Raw genomic sequence first — 18,522 nt, 5'->3', positions numbered from 1 at the left:
TCTGAGACTGGGTCCAGTGAGAAGGAACAAGCCATGCTCCCCCGCTGAATGTAGCGCCCTCTCTCTCTCTCTCTCTCTCTCTCTCTCTCTCTCTCTCTCTCTCTCTCTCTCTCTCTCTCTCCTCCCTCCCCCCTGAAAGCCAAGAATTGAATATATTATTCTACCGAGGAGGTAGCAATATGTAATTGAAAAAGACAAGAAAGATGCTTGACAGACAAGACTTGATTAGGTAGGAGGGGCTCCGAGGCACAGTGCAGGGAGTCAGTGGGGACTCAGATCCCCTGCTCTGCCAGGAGGCAAGGCGAGAATAATTGGTACTGAGAGATCTAAGTTTATAGGTGGTGGGAGGAAGTTCACAGAGTTCCTACCTGACAACCTCCATTTGCATGAAGGAGGAGTGCCAGTTAAGAGATGATTATAAGAAGCCTCACGAACCTAAGCTGATGAGTTTTGGAACAAAGCCGGGTACTTGGTGATGCTGCAAACACTTGATCCAAGTTAAAGATCATAGCAGGTGTAGCGAGGATGGCGAGCATCCACAATCCTCAGAGACTGTCAACGGGGATACAGGATGGCAAAGACACTTTGGAAGATGATTTGGTCGTTTCTTAAAAGCTAAAACATCCTTTCACCACATAATCAAAATTTTTGTTAAAGAAGTGAAAAAATGTTCCCATATGAAGGCATCTATATGAATGTTCACAGCAGCTGGATTTATAAGACCAAAACAACAACAACAACAACAACAACAACAAAAAAACCCAAGTTATTCAAATATTCATCAACAAGTGAATAGTAAATTGAGGTCCACCCATCTGACTGGACCCACAAGTGAGAGGAATGAATTAGTGATCTATGCAGAATGAGTCTCCAAACAGTTATCCCGAGTGACAGAGGCCAGGCAGGAAGAGAATAGAGTATAAAACGTGCAGAATTCTTGAAAATGCATGGCAATAGAAATTAGATTACAGTCAGGACAGGTGTGCAGGGATGTGCAAAGGGAAAAGAGACTGAAAAGGAGGCTTGAAGGAAATTCTGAGACAGTGCGTGTTGTCATTATCTTAATCTTGGTGTTTCATTGGGGCAGACTGTGCCTCAGATGGTGGCACACGCCTGTAATCCCTCTAACGCCTGGAACATTGGACTTGCAAGTTCAAGGTCAGTGTGGGATACATAGCAGGTTCAAGGCTAGTGTTGGCTGTACAGTGTATCCTTCATTCATAAACTAAGGGCTTGGGCTGAAACTCTGTGGTGGAACATTTACTTAATATATACAAAGCCTTGACTTCAATCTATGGTATTGCATAAAAATATAAACAAGCATTCATTTTACATCAATTGTAGCTCAATAGATTCATACTGAGTAACTAAGGGTCAGCAAAAGGACCCCAGTATGATAGCATATGTTTGAAAAATACAAGTCAATATGGTACAGTTATTAGTCAGATAATGTGGTCCAGTCTCCTCAAACATGTCCACCTGCTACCCATTGAAGGGTCCAGTGAATAGGAAGGTGGAGAGCGAGCTGAAGTTGCTCAACATGCCTTGTGGTGTGTAAGGTTCTGGTAAGGATCGTATGAACCAATATGTGCTAGTTAAGCTGCAGTAACAAACGGACCACAGTCCTAGTGCTTCATGTTTGCAGCATGTGGCCGCCATCTCCAGACACCTTTGATCACTGCACAATTGATCACATAGCTTTGATCACATAGCTGGTCACTTTCTGGATCTACCCTCACTTTGAGACCTTTACAACCACCTTGACAAAGAAAAGAGCTCTCAACATGTGGGTCATGGCCCCTATGGGGGACACATGGCAGATATCCTGTGTATCGGGTATTTACATTATGAGTCATAACTAGCAGAACTGCAGTGTGAAGTAGCCGCAAAGTAATTTTATGGTTGGAGTCACTGCGATGTGAGGGCCGCATTAGAGGGCCACAGGGTTAGGAAGGTCGAGGGCCACTTCCCTAGAGGATGTCATGCCAGGGACCAAGTACTTAGGTCGCACAGCTCCACCTGGGGACTAGGGTAATAAGAAGAAAGAAAGGTATCAGAAGTGGGTGGGTCTGATATTTGAGCACATAATTTGTGCCTTCCCTAAATGATCATCAAGATGCAGACAGGGAAGAGAGTCTGGAGACCTAAACTTGAAGATTCAAATATTATTTAAGACTAAATAGCAGCTTGTACTCTTTTAGTAAAACTTACGTAATGGGGTTATTTAGTCAGTTAGCAAAGCATGGTGTAAAAAAAAATAATGTCAAAAATTGATGTAAGAAGAGTGTTAAAAAGAGGAGCCTGGTTTTCTAACTTTTGCCAACCACTGTCCTTCATCATGGGGGGGGGGTTGCCCACAAGTGATACCCAACCTGGGTGTGGCTGGGGTTTTGCGGATATACTGATGGTGGCAACTCTAATAACTAATGTTAATCAGAGGTTCTGGAAATGTGTGAGTTCTACCAGGAAGTACACCAAGTCCTTTAGGGGTAGAGTAAGGAACAATATCAAGTCATCGTTAAAGACAGTCGGAGGAAGGAAGTTTTCCATGACTGACTCGTGGCTTCAGCATGTGTGTGTGTGTGTGTGTGTGAGAGAGAGAGAGAGAGAGAGAGAGAGAGAGAGAGAGAGAGAGGAGAGGACAACCTCGCTGTCATTCCTCAGGCTCCACCCACCCTATTGTAAGACAAGTCTCTCACTGACTTGGAAGCTGTCAGGTAGGCTAGGCTGACCAGTCAAGGAGCACCTCTCCAGCCTGGTGCTCCCACACCCAGCTCTGTTTTTAGATGTTTATAATATATATAAAGGTTTAGAACTCAGTCCTGTGCTTGCCAGGTAAGTGACCTCCCCAGTCCTGAATTGTTCTTTTTCTGAAGCCACAAAGGTTTCAAGAATTTCAGTCCAAAACTTAACTTTTCTTCATCTTGGTTGAGCTGTCCTAATGTTGCTGTAAGGATTGGGTGAGCCAATGAAACTAGAAGGGCACCTGACCAGAGCAGCAGGGTCTGTCTTTATCAAGCAGAGGATACAGTTGTAGCATTTCACAGGGAGGCAGCAGGATCTGTTGTTAGCAAGCAGAGGATGCAGTTGTAGCTTTTCACAGGATCTGGATGTTTATAGTCTTAAGTACAAGCTTTCATTCTTCAGATTCCCCTCCAAGTATTTTTCCTGTGTTACCTGTTTTTAGTAGCTTAAAAATCTCAAAATTTGCCATGGTAATACTTTAGTTGCTGCCTTAAAATACCTTTGTAATAATCTTTTTAAAATTATTACAATTTGTTTGTTAACCATATATGGGGGTGCCATCGTGCACATGTGGAGGCCAGAGAGCAGGCTTTGAAAGTCAGTTCTCTCCTTTCCCCAAGTGTGCCTTGGGGCTCAGACCCAAGTCATCACACTTGGCAGCAGGTGCCTTGATTGGCAGAGCCATCTTGCTGGTCCCCAAAGCATGACAGTGTTTAAAGCTGTATCTTTGAGTCAGGAATTCATAACACTATTACACCTATTTTCCCAATGTACTGAAACTGAGGTGTACATATTTACTGTCAACCACTTGTTAATAAATTTTCCAATAAAATGTTTATACTTAGTAATAATATTAACATCCTCGTCTCTGCTTCCCCTAAACAAGAATCATTGTATAGTAACAGAATAAACAAAACCATCTCCTCACATATACATCTGTTTGTCTATCACAGACAGGAAAACAGGCAGACACAGACACACAGACACACACATTTCTATCTCTGTTTCTTTAACAAAAACAAGCAGACAGACAGACACACACATGCATGCACATGCCCACACACACAGGTCATGTACTTGGAAGTCATTGCTACTTACCAAGGCCTGCTCACTAGGATATAGTACACTCCTAGTAATTTGTATTCAAGGGTACTCAGGAAAAAATGGATTACTCCCTTAAACAATGCAGCTTGGAGAAAGAAATTGTTTAGTACAAACTCCACAGTACACAGAAGCAGACTAACACGCCCAGCTTGGGCACTGATTCTGTGAGCAGTTTTGAATGGCAGCTTTGAATGGCCATTGAGAGACTGTTCTGTGTTCAGTCACTTATCAGCCCCTGGCCGTAGGCTTTGGGAGCTTGTCTATATCTGGGCGTGCAGGTGACAGCCCTCCTCCCTACCCCCCCCCCCCGCTGTCTATTAAGTTGTGTCACAGTGTAACCAAAGCCAACAATGGTTACAGCCCCTTGGGTGTAACTGTAATATTGGAGTCTGCACTGTGTTAAAGGAATAATTGCTCCCTTAATTTTTTTAAATTGCTGTTATTAATAGGAGCACAGAGTAAATGAGCATGACACAGTATTCTTTCTCTTACTGGAAGGTTATTAAATGCCTGTTTTGTAAACACTGCACACACAAAGGTAATTATGAAAACAAGGCTGAATTAATAACGATGAAAGGATCACTTTTCTTAGTTCATCTCAACAAATCTCATTTTCACTGCTGTGCATACACATCCACTTATTACTGAAACAGCTGACGGCTGATAGTGTTATCTTTTATTGCTGAGGCATTTAATCCCTGTGTGACAGATGTCATCGGTCCAGCTGGTACCAAGCTAGCAGAACATTGCACATCATGCAGAGTGCATGTGATAGCCACCCTGCCTGGGCTTGTAGACTGTACTCAACTTCAGGGAGTCTGTGACTGTTTGGGACCCTGTTCCTTTCCATATCGGTACCACTTTCCTTGTCCAGAAAGCTAGCTAGCTACATCTATCCCTGAAAAACAGGGATAGAAAGGGCTTTAGAAACCGTCTTGTAGAGTTTCTTTGGGTTTCAGTGTGTTAGGGTTTCAAAGAGAAGTCGGTGAGAAGTCTTATTCAAGATCCCATAGTTGGTGGACAGCTGAAGTTCAGTTTACCCAGAGTTCCTGGTTTTGCTACCCAGTCACATGAGATGTTTAGTAGGTCTTGGTCGAACAGGCCCAGGAACACTCCTACCTATCTACAGATTTCTCTCTGCTTTCCTCTGCTCTCTGCTTCCTTACCTCTTGGGAAAGCTGAGTAGGATTTCACACCAGACATGGTGCCCACCTGAGACAAGGGTGGCTCCCCATGTCTGACCCTTGCCAAGCGGAGGCTAATGGAGCTGCTGGCAAAGTCTGGATCTCTCTCCAGAACTGCAAAATCAGGGCTCAGAGTGGATGGTCATGAGATGCCAAAGACCAAGTTGATGTGGTGAGCAAACCTTAACGTCTGTCCAACTTTAGCCCTGCTTCTCGGGCCCCAGAGCCAGAGCTCCGTCCAAGTCTCGATCTGTGTCTCAGTCAGTGCCTGGATGCTTAAACAATGACACCATACCGTTGGATACCTCAAGACATTCAGGAAAACTTTTAGCCTCAAAAGTGAGAGTTTATTGCCTCTCCCAACTGAGTTTACAGTAGATAAATAAGTAAAGTAAAAGACAAAAAATGCAAATGAGGACCTATCCATCAAGTATGTGAAGTAGAGAAGACTTTCCAGTGAATAAAACCACACAGTATAAAGAAATTAAGGTATAGCCAAACCCCATGGTAAACAAAATCAAAAGACAAAGAACATAGCAAAGTTTATCAAATATAGTTCATATATTTAAATCCATTAACAGTATATGACACAGTTATGCATATACATTTATTCTAATTAAGAAAATTATAACTCAGTAAGAAAATTGACAAAAATATAAAAGGGGTTTTATTGAAAATAAAATCAGCCAATTGTTTTCAACCCTAGTGGGTGTGGACACTTACAGCATCCTATCTCACGGGAAGAGGTTCTTCCTAATGATGTAGTTGGCTTTTCTTGTGCTCAAACTCCTGACCCTTGGCATTAGAGGAAGTTCTGAGAACCATGTTGGGATAAGAACAGAGCATTCCATCAAGGCACGGGGTGACGTTCATGAGACACCAGGGCAAGGGAGAAAGAAGGGCCACTCAGCCACAGCTCTACCCCGATGCCCCGTTCCCTCAACTTCCACCCAATCTAATGTCTACCCTGTTCTTTAAAATGATCACTGGCTATTTTTGGAGTGAGAGGGTTCACCAGGACCAAGACTCTTAACATTCAGGCCACCTTCTAAGAAGTAGTTTTACAGCAAAGCGTTTGTAGATAAGGAAGGGCATGATTTCTGGTAGACCGTGATTGGTGCACTGAGAGTGATGGTTTAACCTTCCACTGAAGGGTCATGTGACTTCAAGGGAGGCATGAAGGCATCAGCTCAAACATCAGCAGAATGAGAAGTTGGGCCCAAGATGAGCTGAGAGTTTCTTTCCTCAGGTGATGGGCTGTACCATATCCATGGTGGGGTACAGGAGATGCTGTGTTATCCGGCCCTGGCTTACCCCTCAGGATCTCAGGAGGAGGTTCATCATACCCAGGGGATGTCTTGTGCTTCCTTGCTTTGATGGAGGTGGAGGTGCTCTAAGGTGTGACGAATTTCATACTCTTGACAGTTCCTTTCCTCTCAGACTCCTACCACGTGGGAGGAGGATGAGAGAGACGGGGTTTGTTCTTTCCAGCAACTCTGCCTGCATATTCTGTAGCTTCTCTAAAACAAGCCAATGCTTTAGCATGACCGGACATTTATAATCTGATCCTGCAACCTCTTCAGATTGATCCCCTCTGTCGCCATGCCCAGGGGCCTACATGTTTGAAGCATGCTAGCTTTCTTTAGCCTTCAAGACTTTGTGCGTCCATTGTTTTTCTGTGGCCTCATCCAGTTAGTTTGATTGTACTTTCTCTTCAGTTTCTCCATTCTTCCTAATAGGTGGCTCGTCAGTGTCTCAGATCCCACCGTCTCCCTCCATACTTGGATCTTACTCCCCACATCCCTCCTACCCTAGGTCAACTTAATTCTCCATGAGGCATTCCTCTAAGTGCCCTGAGCATCTTCAAGCCTGGTACCCTTCATTTATAATAATCAATTCTCTAAATTGTTGTTCTCCTTGAGAGACTGTTTATTTTAAGGGACCCTGTCTATCTTATTACCACGACATCCAAAAGGTTTTAACAAACCTTGTATATAAAAAATACCCACGGGGGCTGGAGAGATGGCTCTGTGGTTAAGAGCACTGACTGCTCTTCCAGAGGTCCTGAGTTCAATTCTCAGCAACCACATGGTGACTCTCAACCATCTGTAATGGGATCCGATACCCTTTCCTGGTGTGTCTGAAGAGAGTGACAGCATACTCATGGGAGTTAAAAATGCCACCTCCACTCCAATCCTACCACACCCTATGCATGTCCATCTCACTAATGAAAAGTCGGGGTTAGCAGAGGCAAGGAAAGTAAGGAATTCCATTGGAAAGCTCTAGAGACCCATGGATATTTCAGGTTCTACTACTTGAATAGATATACACCAAAGACTTAGCAAGATGCTCAGAAAACCACTTACACACGGGACCCACCACAACCATGCTCTTTACATCTTCAAAGTAGCTACTGTTTTCACAGATAAAATTTTTTTCCTATCAGAATTAACTAAAAGAAAACAAATTGATCTTTAAAATGCAATTTGAATTTTAATAGGCTTTGAAAAAAAACAAGGATTTAAGACATTATTTTGCATCCCCTGTGACAGGGGAGCTTATCTTATCCATTTTCTCTGACATCAACTGAGCCTACTGCTGTGAGCCATTGGGTACTCATGGCTATTCTGGTGAATTTTTGTGCAGCTCTACCTAGTTTCTTCTCTGTGTTCTCATGGATGTTTGCTTTACAGTATCTTGTCCTCCTTTCCTAGAAGTTCATCACAAACCCCAACATGTATCCACTCCAGGAACTATGGTCAAGAGAGAAAGGTTGGATACAGGCTACCTGCATGCCCAGGTCCATTCTGCCCATGCTCTTGGCCCACTCACGGGCCCTCATCGTCCTATTCACTGTGTAAACTCTGGACATTCCTCCAGTACAGAAGTGTCATGCGCAAGATATATAAATGGTTTCTGTGGCTTATGAAGAACTGTAGCTGCTTGTATTCTCATGCTAATTATGTTATCCAAAAACCTATTTGCAGTGTCCCTCCAATAAGACCCTAAGGGACCTTGTCCTCAGGTGGTTCTGATTGGTTAAAAAAAAAAAAAAAGTACCATCAGCCAATGACTGGGCAGGGCAGACAGAGGGGGGACTTTTGGGTTTCCATGCTAGGGACAGACTGGAGAAGACAAAGGAAGATCCACCTTGATTAGGGAAGGAGAAGAAAGATGCCTTGCCCAAGAAGGTGTAGCTGCCATGTAGGAGCCCAGGAAGACTGGCACCAAGAAGGCCCCCCTCACTGGGTCTAGGCTAGCAAAAATGGAATATGGGTTTTAGTAAATAATGACTTGGGAATATCAGAGGGGTCAGATTAGCCATGTGGAGGTTAGGAAGTGGCCCAGCCATTGAACTGTTTAAGACATATAAAAGTATAAAGGCTGTGTGTATATGTATTTCATTCGGGAACCCAAAACATTGGGGGTATTAGCGAGGATCTATTGAGTAGATCCAAGGCACAAACTCAGATTCCTGTGTGAAGATGTTTTGAAGTTCATAGTTGTCTCTGTTCCAGGATCTTTGCACATTGTAAAGTTTGAAATGAAAGTAGAAAAACCAGGTTTGGGGCGTGGTGGCGCATGCCTTTAATCCCAGCACTCAGGAGGCAGAGGCAGGCGGATTTCTGAGTTCGAGACCAGCCTGGTCTGCAAAGTGAGTTCCAGGACAGCCAGGGTTATACAGAGAAACCCTGTCTCAAAAAACCAAAAAACCAAAAAAAAAAAAAAAAAAAAAAAAAAAAAAAAAAAAAAAAAAAAAATCAAAACAACAACAAAACAAAGACAAAAACAAAAACAAAAAAACCCCCAGGTTTGGTAAGTGGCTCGGTGGTGAGCAACAGCCAATGTGTAGAGAGCACTGTGTTTGATACACAATATCCAGTGAGAGATACAGAAGAGACAGAGAGAGACAGAGAGAGACAGAGAGAGAAAAAGATAGGTGCAAATCTACCCAACATGAATAGGATGTAGGTTAAAACCAAACAATTATTTGAAAAGGGCAAATATTGCAAGAAAAGACAACAAATTCTGACTCTTAAAGACAGATCTGTGCTTCATTTTTTTTCTAATTTTCTCTTTATTCAAAATCACACATGATGTAGTTCGTTAATAACGGAACTTGTAGTGGGGAAAGCATAACTTGAGGGGAGAGAATCTGTCCTTACTACGAAGACAATGCAGAACCGTGACCTACTTCCAGTTGCAAATGTAGTCCTGGCCTCTTTGTTCCAAATTTCTAGTTCAATTTCCTGCCAGAGTTCTTAATGCACAGTAGCAAGGTCAGCTCTTAATCAACTCTTAATCACCATGGCGCGGAGCTGCAATGGCGTGGGCTCTGGCAATCATCTCCTTGCAAACAATTCCCTCTGCCACAAGTTTGAGAATGGAGGATGAGTCATTCCAACACAGGCTTGCAGACTGGGAGAGACAAAAACTCACTTGGGAACAGTGAAGCCATGCCCAGGGGAGCCCACTGGAGTGAAAGGCCAGCTCTTATCCACAGAGGGTTTTTAAAAGCTTAAGAAGAACATTTCCTTCTTTTAGGCTGATTCATTCTAAATTAAGAATTCATTTGGAAATTGAAGAAGACAAAGAAAGCTTGAGCCTACAGTTAAGCTTGAGAACAAACAGGACGGAAGTAGGAAACAGCTGCATTGACATCTGCCTTCTGTGTTTAGAGCATGAAGCTGGAGGTCAGAAGGACCTCTCCTTCAAGTGTATTGGTGAAAGGAGCTTTCTTTCTATGTTTGTTGATGACCTGTTGCTGCTCTAACAAATCACTCCAATTTCAGTGACATTAAAAACAACGGGAAACTCAGGCCAAACCACCTGAATTCAACCCCACGTGTTGGAAGCAGAGAACCGACTAATACAGTTGTCTTCTGACTGATGCATGGGTCCAATAGCATTCGAGCATGTACACACATATGCAGTGAATAAAATGTGAAACACACACACACACACACACACATGCCTATTCTCCTCCATGACTCCAATCCTCCTGCCTCCTCTTACAAGGACCCTTATGATTTCTTTCCACCTGTGGAAGTAATCCAGGACACTCTTCCCATGGTAGGGTCCTTCATCACATCTGCAGCATCCATCTTGTCATCTATAGCAGTTGTCCCCAGTCCCAAGGATTGGGCAAGGACTGGGATAGGACAATTTAGAGAGATGGAGGACATTATTTGATCTACAAGTCCATGGGATAGAGCTCTCTTTCTGGGTATAATTAAGGAATACTACTGAAAATATAGAGGTATTAAGACACTAGTACCTGATATGTATCACACAGTGGCTCAGAAATATCTCCAATTAGAGATTACTCATCTTTGGCTGTCTTCATTGATTTTCCCAACAAAGATGAAAATTTAAAATAAATTCACCTGTCATCTTGTAACTGTAACTTTAATTTTTTTCAATGCCTATTTTTAATGATGGTTCTTAAATGCTTTAACCTCCCTTTTAGCCTACCACCCACCAGAGGTGGTGGGAAAGAAAGGATACAGGAAAGTGGATCTGTTTAGAAATGGTTCTTTGGAGCAACTCCCATCAGTGTAGCCTGGAAATCAGCAGTTCTGTTCACAGATTAGCAGAGGCAGCTTGATCCGGCTCACAAACACTTCCCGGATACACCAGCAATCCAGGTCGGTAGAGCTGAAACAGCAACAGGAACCATCAGTGGTGGGACTACCTAGCAGAGACAGCCAGTCCTCAGCCTCAGCAGGAGGGACCAGGAGGAACCCCAGGGTAATTGCTCAGCTGTGCCCCTCAGGGAAGCTAAAATCAGGGAAGATTCAGACCCGCAAGCCTTGCACAGCGAGCTCTGTAAGCAAGCCAAACTCAGCCTCCATCACTGTCAGTCAAGTTCTATCCATACCCTCCCAACATCACATGTCCTCCACACATCTTGCTCAGCACATGAGACTGTCTCAGCTGACAGCACTCTGCACAAAAGCCACGACCCACCACCAGAAGCATTTTGGTGGGTTTTTCTCTACGGGGTGGCAACAAACGGAGCTCAACTACATACTGTAAGGCAGAGCAGTGCAAGCATGTTGTTAACAAAGCATCTTTTATCACGTGTCCTTCCAAGTGCTTCTCCTGTGTCTGCTTCAGCTAAACACCCCTACATGAGTCTGCCTTAGTCTTTCACCTGTGTTCACTTCAGGAAAACACTCTTTCACGTGTCTGCCCCAGCAACACACCATCCAACACAACTGAATTTCCAAAAGACCCTTAGGTTTCCACTTCATATCCCTCTTTCTGTTTAGAACTGTCCCTTTCTCTAACGATAATCTATGCACAATAGAAATAATAACAAGAACCATCACATTTTCATAAATGGCTTATGTACAATATAGTCAAATAATATTTTAACAAAACAATCTTAAATTTCTATCAGTATACAATGAAAAACTCTAAGTATCTATCAATATACAATAATTCAAACAAAACAACTTTAAATTTCTATCAATATACAATATTTAAAGAAGAAACATAAATTTCTATCATTATACAATGTTTTAGTTAGAGTTTTACTGCTGTGACCAGACTCCATGACCAAGACAAGTCTTATAAAGGACAACATTTAATTGGGGTTGGCTTACAGGTTCAGAGGTTCAGTTCAATATCATCAAGGTGGGAGCGTGGCAGCACCTAGGCAGGTACAGTGCAGGCTGAGCTGAGAGTTCTACATCTTCATCTGAAGACTGCTAGTGGAAGACTGGATTCCAGGCAGCTAGGATGAGGGTCTTAAAGTCCACACCCACGGTGACACACCTACTCCAACAAGGCCACACCTACTCCAACAGGGCCACACCTTCTAATAGTACCACTCCCTGGGCCAAGCATATACAAACCATTACACACAATTAACCAAACCGGTTCCACACAAACCAAAACCTTAAATTCCTGTTAATATACAGTAATTAAACAAAAAAATCTTAAATTTCTATTAATACAAAATATTTAAACAAAAACCTGTTTCTTTCAATATCTATTAATCTAGCATAATTACACAAAAACCTTAAATATCTATTAATATAGAATAACTAACCCCCCAAAACATTTTTCTATCCATATAGAATACAATAATTAAACAAAACAACATACCACTCTAGATGATAACAACCATAACACATCAAGTAACCAAAACCACTCCCCTCAACTTAAGGGGTTGGGACAATGGTCTTCTTATACATATTTGCTTCTCCATGAATTGGGGTGAAGAATTCCTGTTTTGGGGCCCCAAGGAAAAAGATGATTAGTCTGAGAAAAGCTAGCTGTAGCATTTATTGCCCAGTCTGTTTCTATCCAGTCTCCATATTGTCTGTCCAGTCTATGTATGTTCAGTCTCTGTGACCGGTCACCTGGGCTAGCCCTTTTGAAGTTGATTTGCATGTTGATGTTTTTGGAAAAATCAATAATTGAGACAGTCTGTGAATTATCTGGACTGTTTGCTTTGTGAAGACATCCATGTCTCAAATGATAAGAAGTTTTCCTTGGTTAGATCTGATTTTTATAAGTTTTCTTGGTCTGATCTAATCTTTATAAGTTTTCTTGGCATCCATATTTTTTTCATTCCCTGTAGGTACATAAACATAGCCATGTCTCCATCATAAAATATTGCAGGTTTCCCCTTCTAATGTCAACACATCCTTACAGTCTGTTGGTCCTTACAGTTCCTTGGCTTTTCCATAACCCAGTGTCTCTCAGCTGCTGCTGTTCCCTTTCACCAACATTAAGAAAATTGAGCGTTAGCAACACATTAGTTAGTCTGTCTCTGAGGATTTTTACCCTCCCTTTTTGTTTAATAGGCATCTCTTTTAAGGTGCAATTGGCTCTTTCTATAAGTGCTTGTCCAGTGGGATTTTGTGTGTTATGCCAGTAGCATGCTTTATATAATAATATGCAAAGAATTGCTTCATCGTATTGGATACATATGTGAGAGCATTGTCTCTTTTAATGTGTGTAGGCATCCCCAAAATTGCCATCATTTCCAGTAAATTGTGTAATTACACAGTCAGTCTTTTAAGAACTTAAAGCAGTTGTCCACTGAAATTGTGATATTGTGTCAATGGTATGGTGTATATACCTTTGTTTTCCAAATTTTGTAAAATAGAAAAACATCCATTTGCCATATGTCATTTCTTTTGGTACCCCTAGGGTTACTACCAGCAGGTAATGGAGTTTTGTTTGCATTTAAAATATTCCCTATAGATGCTTGTGTTTGAACATGTGGTCTCTAGCAGGTGATACTGTCTTGGGAAGCAGGAATCTTTTAGGAGGTATGCTCTAGCTCTAGGAAGCAGTTTTCTGGCCTGGCATTGGGGGTGTAATGACCACCACTGCAGTGTGAGCAGCCACAGGCTAACACTGCACCTCACTCCTGCCACAACTCTGTCCCTGTCCCCTCAGAGTGTGAGCCAAAATGAACCTTTATGTCACTTCTTGTTGAGCACCTGATAGCAGTGCCTGCAGAGAAGCTAATACAGTCCTTTGGGCCAGAAGTGTTCCCATCCCTCGTGGATCCATGTCTTGCTCTGACTTCACAGGGAACCAGGTGATAAATGGCCAACGCCTGTGCATATAACGTCCTGCCTAGGGCTGGTTATTTCCTAGCGTGGAGAGCTGAAGGTGGTTCTCTGTGATGTTTTGGACTCGGTGCTGGTGAACCTGCTTGGAGTTTGACACGGTGATCCCTTTTCTCACTTCACTGCTTGAAGTTTGCAAGTACTGGTTTAAGTTTTTCATCTTACATTTTGTAGTTTGTCTTTCGTTTTACGTTTTGTAGTTTGTCTTTGATTTTAGATCTTTATTTTTACGTATTTTAAATTTTCTTCATGATTTATCTTCCATTTGTTTTTTTTTTCTATCTACTCATTATTTTGCCTTTTTAACTTTTAAAATTTTTGTTAATAAACACTAAGCATACAAAGTAAGACATTTCACTGAGACATTATGTATATGCAGATAATGTACGTTGATAATATTCACCTTCTCTGAGATCCTGTACCTCTCTTCTTTCTCCTTCACATCCTGATTAATCCCTCTTACTTCAGGTCCTTCGCACCCTGATAAATCCCTCTTACTTCAGCTCCCTTCCCATCCCTACAGTTCAGCACTTGAGAGTTATCTTTTGGGGACTGGCTTATTAAACACAACACAATGATTTGAAAGTCCACATTTTTTTCTTAAATGACAATTGCACTCTTCAACTGAGCGTGTGACTCTTGGCCTTCTGTGTCTATGCCTTGCGTCAGTCAGTTGGTGGGTGCTGTAGCCCTGGTGAGACTGGATGAACCCATTTTGATCAGGAAGTGTGGTCCTTTTAAGTGCTGTTGAATTCTGTGTGAGGTACTATGTACTGCGTCCAAGGATTGTTGTGTCCATGTCCATGGGTGTGGATTACGCTTCAGAATCTGAGTAACAGAGGCTCAGAGGACAACACTGGAAGCCCCTCCTCTTTCTATTTTACAGGATAGTCTCAGGAGCATTGATGTGGGCTGTTCCTTAAAGACTTGATAGAAACCAAAGGGTTTGCCTGGTCTGGCCTTTTTTGTTATTATTGCTGTTAAGAGATTCCTTTAAATTACTACATCAATTTTGTTGGGTTTTTTTGTTTGTTTTAAATTAGCTCTTTAAGAATTTTACAAGTATATTTGGCTGTATTTATCCCTTCCCCTAACTCCTCCCAGATCCTCCACACCCCTTTTCCTAACATCTGGATTTGGGTCTTTTGTTTTGCTTTGTTTTGTTTTGGGTCATCGAGTATAGTTTCTGTTGTCCTTATACTCGTGGACATATGGCCTTCTGCTGACAAAGAGAGGTCTGTCCAACCTGATCAGGGTCCGTGCCCTGAAAAAGTGTTCTCCCTGTCATGGCAACTATCAGTTGCGAACAGCTCATCAGCCAGGTGTGTGACTTCCTGCCCACCTCCCCTCTTCATGCTGAGATTTTGACTGGCATAGGCCTGAAGGTCACCATGCTGACCTGAGTTCACATGTGCGACTGCCCTACTGTGCGCAGAACACACTGCTCCCCCTTGCCACCCACTGCCTCTACCCTTACAGTCTTGCAGTTTAGATGTTTCCTGTCTTCTTAGTTCAGTTCTTAGTTTAATGTGTGTCTTGAGATTTATCAATTTCTTCTAGGTGTTTCCAATCACTGAAACATTTTTAAAGCATTCCCTAGTGATTGTTTGATGTCTGTATTTCAGTATCTCTGGTATACTGCCTTTTTCTCTAATATTGTGTATCCTCCCCTTTTTATTAGTCATTTTGATTAAGATTGCATCAGTTATATTTGTTCTTAAACAAGTCTTTATTACTGTGGTGGTTTGAATATGCTTGGCCCAGGGAGTGGCACTATTTTAAGAGGTGTCACCTTGTTGGAGGAAGTGTCACTGTGAGGGTGGGCCTTGAGGTCCTCCTCCTGGCTTTGTAGAAGAACCAGTGTTCTCCCAGTGGGCTTCAGATGAAGATGTAGAACTCTCAGCTCCTCCTGCACCATGCCTGTCTAGATGCTGCCATGCTCCCACCTTGATGATAATGGACTGAACCTCTGAACCTGTAAGCCAGTCCCAATTAAAGGTTGTCCTTATAAGAGTTACCTTGGTCATGGTATCTGTTCACAGCAGTAAAACCCTAACTAAGACAGTTACATTGGTCTTTGTATTATTTTAGTTTCCATTTTATCAATTTATGTTCTGAACTTGATTCTATTTCTTTTGGATTTGGCTTGTTCTTATTTTTCTATGGCCTTGACCTGCATCATTAGATTATTTGGACCACTTTTGTGTTTGTATTAGCACAGGAATTTAAGGCTATATATGTTTCTCTTAGACCCACTTTTATCTGCATCACTAGTTGGTGTGGACACTGATCATTCCTATCAACAAAGATGAATTGGTAGCAAGTGTGTCAGGACCTAAGGTTCATCTCCTTTGATGAAGAGGCTTTAACATAACATTATAAAATATTAATGACCCTTGGCCAAGGAACATTCAGGGGAGTAAAACTGGCTGGCCATCTCTTCACCCAGACAATAGTAGCAGTAAAAATTCTCCCCAAAACAGGAAAAGCCCCCATGTCAAATTAAAAGTTGAAATAATGAAATCTCTCCATCATATCCATGTTATTAAGCTTTGGCACATAATCAAGACCACAAACAAACAAACAAAACACACACACACACACACACACACACACACAAACCATTTACATCATTCTAGAGCACACTGTGGGAGGAGAGCTGCTGGGCAGAACTGTGGAGTTTGGCTACCTGTAGGAGGAGACATTTCATCACAGGCTATTTAAACAGATGGTATGTGCCCTCCAGTATTGTCACCCAAAAGGGATTTCCCACGGGGATTTAAAGCCCAGAAGCATTTTAGTAGACAGCAAAGGAAATAGAAAGCTTAGCAATTTGGACTTGGGCACCAAGCAAATCATGGCCAGAAGCGAGCAACTTTCTGTGGGACTCTCCCTAACCATAACCCAGAACTCTCTGAAGATAAAGGATGGCCCTGCAATTGATGTCTGGAGCTTGGAGTTTGTGCTTCATTTTATGTCGAATGGATGCCTCCCTTTCCAGGGACACAGCTATGAAGAAATCAAACAGAAGATCTTGGCAGGAAAGTACGCTGCAAAATTCAAGCTGTCACCAGATCTTTGGGATGTGATTGCTAAATTGTTAACTGTAAACCCTGGACAAGGCCAACAGTACATGATATTGTGAGCTTCCAATGGCTGAAGCATGACAATGAAGGTTCTCCCAGTTCCTTTAGAGAGAACACAGCCAGCCACCCAGACCCCACTGCCATGGTCATCATGAGTGTCATGGGATATAAACAATGAGAGATAAAGGAAAGTTTATGGGAGAAAAAGTTTGACCAGTTGATGGCTACTTATTTGATACTGAAGCAACATTTACCCTGTGAAGACAACTCAAATAAATAAATAAATAAATAAACAAATAAATAAATACCTAAGCCTAGTCAGTGGCATCAAACCTGAGACACACGGGGCCAAGCATGAAACAACCAATGATTATAATGTAATGTAATATAATATAATGGTTATAAGGGGGATCTAGTGTGCCTACCCTTCCCACCTTCAGTTTGCCCAATGAACCAGAAAGTCCTGAGACAGGAAAAAAGACTACAATGACATACAGTTTGCCAGCCACACAGAACTGCTTGAATAATGACATACAGTTTGCCAGCCACACAGAACTGCTTGAACAAGATGACAACTCTTGTTCTGAGAATCTGCCCCCAGCTTGTCCACAAGGCTCACTTCATGAGCAGCACCTGGGTGTGGGGGGGAGGGGGAGATAGAAAGCAGTGACACCTTTGATGAAAGCTGTACCACAGCATCTTCAGAGGACTTATTACTGGAAATCTACTCCTGCCAGTCATCCACGGATGTGTCCAAAGCTGGCCTTAACAATTCAAAGAGTAAAGTGTCCTGACAGGGTGTTTTATCTCATCATGCCTCTGTGGAGGAAGCCCCGTGTAAGGGCACCAACATAACCAGTGAAAAAGATCAATTCCTCTCTCCCACACACCTCACCTCAGGAGGACCTCATGGGACAGTGCCACAACATGACTACAGCTGGGTCAAAGGACAACATGACCTCACAGGATAGATCACTCCCATTCTCCAGCAAGGAAGCCCAGGATAAGGGTCCCACTGTACAAGTGCCAAGCCTGTCCTCCCCAGGAAAGCCGCAGGGACACCTCTGTGGCAGGTGTTAAACTGTACCCAGGGCCCCCTTTCAAAGGTGGGTCTGGAAGATGCTGAAGAATGGGCTTATAAAAGGACTGGGAAACTCATGCTGCTACCTGCCATTCCGAGAGAGTGCACCTAGCCAACAAAAAGTCCTGGCTGCGAGTTACAAGGGCCGTGGAAGCAGCAGTGGTAACAGGTAGGCAGAGAAGCTATGATGAACTTCTACAGAATGTCCTTTTCTTTAAAGAAAAAATATTTACTGTATGTGCATGGAGGTTAACTTGGCGGAGTCAGTTCTGTCTTTACGCGGAGTCTGTCCTGAGGAATGGATCAAGGTCCCCAGGCTAGGCAGCAAATGCCTTTACTCACTGAACGGTCTTCTGGACTAAATAATATGCTTTGAAATAAACAGATTATAAAAATATATGTTTTAGGGGTTGGTGATAATATATGATCACACCTGAAATCCAATCCCACGGCATCCTTCCTGAGTAACTTGGCTATACGTAGACAGCAGAGGACAGCGTCCCGAGGCTGGGCAAGGATGCTAGAGAAGGGGGCTGAAGGGATCAAAGGAGCACTCAGGAGGAATCAGCCTGAGGGGCCACGCCAGCACAGGCCAGCACAGCCAAGCACAAGTCCTGAAGATTTCCAAGACTCCCCTTTCTTGTGTCTGTTTTAAGTGCTCTTGGAGGCACGGGGCTCCCTGGAGGATGGTACCAGAGCACAGAAAGCAGCCTGCTGAGGATGCA

At 42.8% G+C, this 18,522-nt stretch overlaps 1 pseudogene; it reads left to right on the top strand.

Annotated features, from left to right (window-relative positions):
• Positions 1-525: 525 nt before the first annotated feature.
• Positions 526-17,970, top strand: LOC110326723 (annotated as a pseudogene).
• Positions 17,971-18,522: the final 552 nt, after the last annotated feature.

The sequence above is a fragment of the Mus pahari genome, chromosome 9, assembly GCF_900095145.1.
Source record: "Mus pahari chromosome 9, PAHARI_EIJ_v1.1, whole genome shotgun sequence".
In the NCBI taxonomy this organism is placed as follows: Eukaryota; Metazoa; Chordata; class Mammalia; order Rodentia; family Muridae; genus Mus; species Mus pahari.
The sequence above is the reverse complement of the archived record's forward strand: the minus strand, read 5'-3'. Positions and strand labels throughout refer to the sequence as shown.